The following is a 7,709-nucleotide window of genomic DNA, read 5'->3' as shown; positions in this document are numbered from 1 at the left end:
AGTCTGAGATCATCAAAGTATCCAATTGTTTACATGTTTCCCCTTTCACAAACACATATTCTTTGTGTTCATTTCACAGGGGAGCCAAAGGATTACCGCTCCCTGGAGTTTCTCTGGATTGATGACTATCCCCCCCCCTACATTTACTTAATCTGGTTTAGAGGAAGAAAAACATGACCTGATCTGATTACTGATAAAAGAGAAACATCAACACAAGAGAATCTACAAATGAAACCACTTAGGCAACCATGAAAAAGCCTTGTCTCAGTCATTCTGGTATAAAGGAAAAATGTCAGGGCACAAACACACAGCATCAGTAGTGAATTACATAACACATCTTCTTTTAATATCCAGACTGGTATACCAGTATACCCTCAAGTGTATCTGGTTTAAATTTAAGATGGAAAAAATCTATAGAAACTCAAGCACACGCTCATAGGAAAATTCTACACACGCGTATCTGCCCTCTCATTGGTGAGAATGTTCCCACCTGATCTCGCCTGCCTACCATCGTTGAGGACATGCATTTCCATTATTAGAGCGGCCCCTCGAATACCCCTTTTGCCCTAAGAACAGCCTCAATTTGTCGGGGCATGGACTCTACAAGGTGTCGAAAGCATTCCACAGGGATGCTGGCCCATGTTGACTCCAATGCTTCACACAGTTGTGTCAAGTTGGCTGGATGTCCTTTGGGTGGTGGACCATTCTTGATACACACAGGAAACTGTTAAGTGCAAAAAAAACAGCAGCGTTGCAGTTCTTGACACAAACTGATGCACCTGGCACCTATTACCATACCCATTCAAAGACACTTAAATCTTCTGTCTTGCCTATTCACACTCTGAATGGCACACATACACAATCCATGTCTCAATTGTGTCAAGGCTTAAAAATTATTCTTTAACCTGTCTCCTCCCCTTCATCTACACTGATTGAAGTGAATTTAACAAGTGACATCAATAAGGGATCATAGCTTTCACCTGGTCAGTCTATGTCATGGAAAGATCAGCTGTTCTGTTTTGAATACTCAGTGTATAGCAACATATTGTGTTACAACGCCCCCTGTTGGAAGTAAAGTAGGCCTACTGTGATTTTACTGTCGAGGTGTGTTGTTACAATGTTGTCATGTGAAATTAAATATGTCCATTGGTTTAGCATTGTTGACAATGCATAAAAACATATTTTTTCTGAAGTGATGAACTTCGAATATTCCACCATATTTTCAATGCAGCTCCATTAATTATTTTAGGCTGGCGGTTGTGCCGTTGCCCGAGAAATATAACAGATTGTTTTCGAAGTTGTTCTTATAACAAAAGTCACAAGCTACTTACTTATTTTTACGTTTGGAGGCCTCATGTTTTTTCGGCATAATTTCTTCTAGCCTTATCCTACTTTTTGTTTGCTGGAAATCTTGCTAGGCACCATGTTGACACGTTGCCAAGGGAGGTGACAAGCATGACCATTAAAAGGTTATCTGCACAAAGCCAAAAAGGAGTCGGAGTCTGTAAGTGATAGTAGGTGATAGTAGATTCACGAGTATATAGTTCATACATTTTTCATGGCTGCCTATAGTATACTTGTGCTATAATTTGTAGACTTGTTATGAACGTTAGTGAAACATATTTTATTTGAAGCCAGTGTTATTATATAATAGTCAAATAATAATAATAATATAATAATAATAGTCAAATATTATATAATAGTCAATAGTCAAATAATAATGAACATTCAATCTTGTTCATATCGTTTATTCATCTCTTTACCACTAGATGCCAGCATTTTCATCAACTGCTAGTGACACTATAAGGATCCTAAACTGTGATACCCTGTTCTTTATCCACAGGGCTGTTTTAAGAGACCATGCATTCTCTGTTTTATGTAATCACATAATGACTGGCTCCTGCTAAGGCTACAGCTGACATAAATAGGATCTTAGGGATTTTGTCATTCTTGTGACAGGAGAAGTCCACAGATCCCTGCATGTTCAGGAACATGAGACGAGACACATGGTCAGATTACTCCCTGGCGTCAACGCCCATTCTGAGCTAAGGTACTGTCAGCTGTAGCGGTGGAGGGCTCAAGCATAGCAGCAGCTCTGCCTCTGGTTCCATGTGAAGGGATTTAAGAAACAAGCTTCTCTATTCATGGCACGGCTGTATTCTTTTGTATGCAGGCTGCAGGACATTGTAGACACTGAAGGCAGGCTGCATCTGAGACACTGTGGCAGTGGGACTGAAGAAAAAGCAATCTAAGGATGGGCTGAGTCTGCCAACTAGACTGAAGTGAGAGAAACATCCAATAGGGGCCAACAGATGTGATACCATACATACATTGAGCTCCACAGGAAGTTGCTGAGGGAGGACGACTCATAATAATGGCTGGAACGGAGCAAATGGAATGGCATCAAACACATGGAAACCATGTGTTTGATATATTTGATACCATTCCACTAATTCCGCACCAGCCATTACCACAAGTTCGTCGTCCCAAATTAAGGTGCCACCAATCTATGTTGAGCTCTCTTATCCACCTGACTTCAGCCTAAAACTCTTCAACCTCTAAAAGGTTATTTGGGAATAATCTATTTGGCAGAGGAGAGACACTGTGGAAACAGAACAGACCAAAGTACTAGACAGTGTTTGTTTTGTTAAGTGAAGTTCAATACTCGCCACCACTGTGGAACTAGTTGGTATTCCACCCCTACACTGTCTCTGTGTTCTGTTCTGCTGCTGTGTTCTGTTGGACTCCTCAGTGTAGCGTTACTTCCAGGCCAGCATGAGCTCAGTGGGTGTTCCTGTACACTGCGCTGCCCTGTGATGCCCTAGCACTGCCTACCGCTGCGTGGCTGGACTGAAGAGCAGGTTGGCGGGCAACTTCTCATTCCTCCACCTCCTCTTCCCAGCTGGTTGGCAGGCAACTTCTCATTCCTCCACCTCCTCATCCCAGCTGGCGGTGGGCACCTTATCACCGGACTCAGATGATGGAGCATCCGCTCATCTCTGTCTGGGTTTCTCCTCACTTGTTTCCAGATCATCATCTTAGTCTAACTTTTAGTTCTGTTTTGGTTGTTTTGGTTAATTTATAATGACATTTATTGTCTGTAATAACCACTGAACCATAGCTGTCATTTTGATTTTGACACAAAGCCATTTTGATTTGTGAGCAGCAGGGCAGTGCCAATTCACTTGCCAATAACACCCAGTGCCTCGCTGAGAACAGTGAACCTCAGCAGGTCATTGCTTTTGAACATCAGTCAAAAATAAAGTCAGCCAAAACTCTCTTGAACACAGCATGTCCAGGAGCCCTGACTATGCCACAAACCATAAATCAATTCATCACCAACTGTGGGGCCAACAGCAGTAGAAAACAAAGGGATATATCCAATGCCTATTTTCAGGGAGGCATCATTGAAGTTGATGTAACACAGCTTTAGAAAGAGAACATTACGCAGAGTGTCCTTGAGACAGGAGAATAAGCACAAGCAACCTCCCACAAGCCATTGCTATCCAGGATTATGACTAATCTTTCATTCCAAAATGCACCTGACTAAAGACTATCTAGACTAATGCCCCTGCTAGACTATCCTTGGTCCATTATGTATTGTATGTAATTAATGCAAATATGATCCTCATGCAGTATAAATGTGCAATGAGTGTCTGTGATATTGTTCAAGGGCATTGTTTTTGTATGTCAATTTTAGCCTGCAGTGCAGTACACAACAAACTCCAGACAAAAGGGAAGTGCTTCTTTTGACAGTGAGACTAATTGCTGTATATCTTGTCCTGTGATGCATTATGACGCTGTGCTGTGTTTCTGAGTTCAGTCAGTCTCTTCTTAGTAAAGTTGCGCTGGCTGTGTCCTGGTGATGGCTGGTGACTGGCTGTGTCCAGGTGATGGCTGGTGACTGACTGTGTCCTGGTGGTGGCTGATGACTGGCTGTGTCCTGGTGATGGCTGGTGACTGGCTGTGTCCTGGTGGTGGCTGGTGACTGGCTGTGTCCTGGTGGTGGCTGGTGACTGGCTGTATCCTGGTGGTGGCTGGTGACTGGCTGTGTCCTGATGATGGCTGGTGACTGGCTGTGTCCTGGTGGTGGCTGGTGACTGGTTTGTTGTTCTACACTGAGTATATGAAACATTAAATACACCTTCCTTATATACCCACTTTTGCCCTCAGAACAGCCTCAGTTCATAAGGGCATAGACTCTACCAGGAGGGATGCTGGCCCATGTTGACGCCATTGCTCCCCACAGTTGTGTCAAGTTGGCTAGATGCCGTTTGGTTGGTGGACCGTTCTTGATACACACAGGAAACTGTTTAGGGTGAAAAATCCAGCAGCGTTGCAGTTCTTGACACAAACCGGCGTGCCTGGCACCTACTACCATACCCAGTTAAAAGGGACTGAAACCTTTGGTCTTTCCCATTCACCCTCTGAATGGCACACATACACAATCCATGTCTCAATTGTGTCAAGGCTTAAAAATCATTTTTTAACCTGTCTCCACCCCGTCATCTACACCGATTGAAGTGGATTCAACAAATGACATCAATAAGGGATCATAGCTTTCACCTGGATTCACCTGGTCAGTCTATATCATGAAAAGAGCAGGTGTTCTTAATGTTTTGTGTACTTCAACTACTGCAGCTTCACAGTGGGACCTGGCAGAGCAAAAAAGAAGATCAGAGAGAGGAGAGAGAGAGGAGGATTGGGAAGAGTGTGATGGACAGGTGGTGTGCTGCTCATGTCCTCTTCAGTTCAGTAACACACAGGCTGGCATGAAGATACACAATGCAAGTGGGTAGCACTTTCACATCCGAGGCCACCATGGGCTATATCCCACTGAATTAAAAAGTGAGGATCTACTGTGGGGTTAAATAAATAAAATAAAAATAACAGTCAGCTTTAATCCCTGTAGGGCCTATTTGTTCCTTTTCCAATCCTCAGATGACTCCTGTGGTACTACCCAACAGCAAATATGCTGTCTGATCACTGAGAACAACTTGGCACTGTGTATTTTCAGTTATTTATAGACAAAGAAAAATGCCACATTTGCAAATACCAGTCCCATTATGATTACACAATACAAATATGGACCATGTACATAGATGTTTCATATGGATGACATCATCTGATCATTTAATGAGATTTCAAAACTATAACTGCATTAAATCACAACCTTTTATCAATTTCCTCAAATGAGGAGATGCACTGTAGTTAACCCTTCAGCAGTGAATAGTCACAGAGAACAGCTCAGTCTAATGGACTCTCTCAGATTGATATTGGATCTAATCATGGGGCTATGGCAAAACGAAGATCACTTTGAAAACCGCCCTCTGAAGTCAGTTCAAAGTGACATTTAATTTGCTGCATTCCCTCTGTGGATATAAATAAATAAGAGCTTGAAGAAAAAGGAGGAGCAGCTTTTAATCCTGTCGCTTTGATTCGGCAGGCAGCAGAGAGTGGAAGCAGGGTGGCATGGCGTGCTGGCCTGCAAGTGGAGGTGAGGACAGAGAGCATGGCTGAAAGCTAGGGAACACGAAGACCTCAGCCAGCTGCCCCGAGGGTGAGGACGGTCAGAGGGTTGGAGAGCCTCACTGCTAAAGGGATGAGACTGAACCACTTTGACTTTTACTGTGACTAGAGAGTGGCTCATCCCATCTGGTCTCCTGCATTAGGAGTAGTATTGTCTGTATAGGGAGCTACTTGCAGACTGCTTCACCAATGCAGTGTGTGGTGTGGTTAGAACATACTGTATGAAGGACACTGTGCACAATGCAGTACATCACTTCAAATACACAAACCTCTACTTTGTTTAAATTGAGGCCATGTTTTGGATACCACACTATCCATGTACAGTGGGGCAAAAAATTATTTAGTCAGCCACCAATTGTGCAAGTTCTCCCACTTAAAAAGATGAGAGAGGCCTGTAATTTTCATCATAGGTACACTTCAACTATGACAGACAAAATGAGAAAAAAAATCCAGAAAATCACATTGTAGGATTTTTAATGAATTTATTTGCAAATGATGGTGGAAAATAAGTATTTGGTCACCTACAAACAAGCAAGATTTCTGGCTCTCACAGACCTGTAACTTCTTCTTTAAGAGGCTCCTCTGTCCTCCACTCGTTACCTGTATTAATGGCACCTGTTTGAACTTGTTATCAGTATAAAAGACACCTGTCCACAACCTCAAACAGTCACACTCCAAACTCCACTATGGCCAAGACCAAAGAGCTGTCAAAGGACACCAGAAACAAAATTGTAGACCTGTACCAGGCTGGGAAGACTGAATCTGCAATAGGTAAGCAGCTTGGTTTGAAGAAATCAACTGTGGGAGCAATTATTAGGAAATGGAAGACATACAAGACCACTGATAATCTCCCTCGATCTGGGGCTCCACGCAAGATCTCACCCCGTGGGGTCAAAATGATCAAAAGAACGGTGAGCAAAAATCCCAGAACCACACGGGGGGACCTAGTGAATGACCTGCAGAGAGCTGGGACCAAAGTAACAAAGCCTACCATCAGTAACACACTACGCCGCCAGGGACTCAAATCCTGCAGTGCCAGACGTGTCCCCCTGCTTAAGCCAGTACATGTCCAGGCCCGTCTGAAGTTTGCTAGAGAGCATTTGGATGATCCAGAAGAAGATTGGGAGAATGTCATATGGTCAGATGAAACCAAAATATAACTTTTTGGTAAAAACTCAACTCGTCGTGTTTGGAGGACAAAGAATGCTGAGTTGCATCCAAAGAACACCATACCTACTGTGAAGCATGGGGGTGGAAACATCATGCTTTGGGGCTGTTTTTCTGCAAAGGGACCAGGACGACTGATCCGTGTAAAGGACAGAATGAATGGGGCCATCTATCGTGAGATTTTGAGTGAAAACCTCCTTCCATCAGCAAGGGCATTGAAGATGAAACGTGGCTGGGTCTTTCAGCATGACAATGATCCCAAACACACCGCCCGGGCAACGAAGGAGTGGCTTCGTAAGAAGCATTTCAAGGTCCTGGAGTGGCCTAGCCAGTCTCCAGATCTCAACCCCATAGAAAATCTTTGGAGGGAGTTGAAAGTCCGTGTTGCCCAGCAACAGCCCCAAAACATCACTGCTCTAGAGGAGATCTGCATGGAGGAATGGGCCAAAATACCAGCAACAGTGTGTGAAAACCTTGTGAAGACTTACAGAAAACGTTTGACCTCTGTCATTGCCAACAAAGGGTATATAACAAAGTATTGAGATAAACTTTTGTTATTGACCAAATACTTATTTTCCACCATAATTTGCAAATAAATTCATTAAAAATCCTACAATGTGATTTTCTGGATTTTCTTTTCTCATTTTGTCTGTCATAGTTGAAGTGTACCTATGATGAAAATTACAGGCCTCTCTCATCTTTTTAAGTGGGAGAACTTGCACAATTGGTGGCTGACTAAATACTTTTTTGCCCCACTATGTGCGTCATCATGTCAAAAAGCATTAAAATTCTGGTTTATATTTGGTTGCAGATGCGTCATAGTCAGTGCAATCCTTAGGTGAACCTGTCTATTATATATTCTGATTGGTTCATTGGTTCATTGAGGTGACTTTCTGACTCACTGACTTGTTCAGTTGCTCTGCTGGAGATGAGCTGAGAGCTCTTTATGTGTCATGTTCATTTGAAATCTTATTGGTTACATTTGGAGATGCAGGATTTCATGATCTTTTGTA

This window comes from Salvelinus namaycush, chromosome 41 (genome assembly GCF_016432855.1).
Source record: "Salvelinus namaycush isolate Seneca chromosome 41, SaNama_1.0, whole genome shotgun sequence".
NCBI classification, from domain to species: Eukaryota; Metazoa; Chordata; class Actinopteri; order Salmoniformes; family Salmonidae; genus Salvelinus; species Salvelinus namaycush.
Note: the sequence above shows the minus strand (reverse complement) of the source record.